Source organism: Trachypithecus francoisi, unplaced genomic scaffold (genome assembly GCF_009764315.1).
Source record: "Trachypithecus francoisi isolate TF-2019V2 unplaced genomic scaffold, Tfra_2.0 Lachesis_group3, whole genome shotgun sequence".
In the NCBI taxonomy this organism is placed as follows: domain Eukaryota; kingdom Metazoa; phylum Chordata; class Mammalia; order Primates; family Cercopithecidae; genus Trachypithecus; species Trachypithecus francoisi.
This window is the reverse complement of record NW_022681468.1, coordinates 136,110,852-136,112,346: the sequence shown is the minus strand read 5'-3', so window position 1 is coordinate 136,112,346 and position 1,495 is coordinate 136,110,852. Positions and strand designations below refer to the sequence as shown.

The 1,495-nt window shown below is 49.1% G+C and overlaps 1 pseudogene; it reads left to right on the top strand.

The window, feature by feature from the left end:
- The first annotated feature begins 249 nt into the window (after nucleotides 1-249).
- Nucleotides 250-1,217, top strand: LOC117071112 (annotated as a pseudogene).
- Nucleotides 1,218-1,495: the final 278 nt, after the last annotated feature.

Genomic DNA, 1,495 nt, shown 5'->3' with positions numbered 1-1,495 from the left:
CAACAATGAAGAGGTGGTGGCAGTGGTGGAAGAAGAGGTGGCAGCACGGGTAAGGAGCCTGGAAACGTGAGCGGGGAGGGTAGGTGGTTTGGACCCCTTGGACCTCCATCGTCTCTAGGAAGCATTTGACTGGAGGAATATTTGGAGCAGCTGCTTTTGGACAAATTCTTCTGTTAAAAAGCCAGTTGATGCCACTTGCTTTTGGAGTGGTGGGTTGGCTGGCTCCTCCAGCTGATGGCATTTTGAGGTATGTGGGCCAGCTGTAGCCAGGGCATCCAATCCAGAGGGGTCCGCTCTAGAGTTGGGGCCACCAGCACAATAGGTCAATGTGTCACCAAGTGCAAGAATCCCTCATCGACCCTGGGCAACACGAATGGAGCCCGTGACCCCAGCAGCAAATCGCACAGCAGGTGGAGTGCAGGCCACCGTGAGGAGTAGGTGCCACCCTACGGCAAGCCAGGTGGGAACATCCTCATTAATGAGACCAAGAAGGTGGAGGCTGTCGCTGAGGCCTGCCAGCAGCTAACGCTCGGGAGAGTCCACATTCAATGCCGAGGAGTCTTCCTTGCAGAGGTTGGAAGAACTGTTCAGGTGCTACAAAGATGAGCGGAAGGTTGCAATTTTGGAGGAAGGGATGGAGGGTTTTTGCGATGACCTTTGTGTCGACCCCACAGAATTTTGAATGCTGCTCTTGGCTTGGAAGTTCGAGGCTGCAACCATGTCCAGATTCAACAGGAAGGAGTTTTTTGTTGGCTGCAAAGCAGTAAGTGCAGACAGTATTGACAGAATCTGTGCACAGTTCCCTAGCCCCTTCACAGAAGCTAAACAAGCGGATAAATTCAAGGATCTCTACCAGTTTACATTTCAGTTTGGCCTGGATGCTGAAGAAGGGTGGCGGTCACTGCACCAGGAAATAGCCATTGCACTGTGGAAACTAGTCTTTACCCAGAACAGTCCTCCGGTATTGGACCAATGGCTGAACTTCCTAAGAGAGAACCCCTCAGGGATCAAGGACATCACCCAGGACACTTGGAACATGTTCTTTAACTTCACTCAGGTGAGGGCCTGACCTCAGCAACTATAGCAAAGATGAGGCCTGGCCAAGCCTCTTTGATATGTTTGTGGTGTAGGAAATGGAGCAAAGGAAAAGAGAAGGGGAAGGGACAGGTACACTCAGCCCATGGCCTGAGCACTTGTGTCCCAAGAAGCAGACTTAGTGGCTCTGTCCCAGGAGCAGCAGCAGCAAAGATTTGCTACTGCCCTGCATCCAACCAAGGCATTAGACCTTTCTGGAAATTACTGAAGATCTGGACATTTTCTATTTTACATCTTTCTCTGCCTTGTATCTGAAAGGGCTCTAATATGCTTTATCATATTTTAGGCACTTTTTTCATTTTTTTGTTATTTTTGTTTCTTTTTTTGGGGGGGAGTCTCCAAAAATATTTGAACCTGGCTACATACATTTTGTGTATTTTTGTTTGAAGTCTTGCATAGA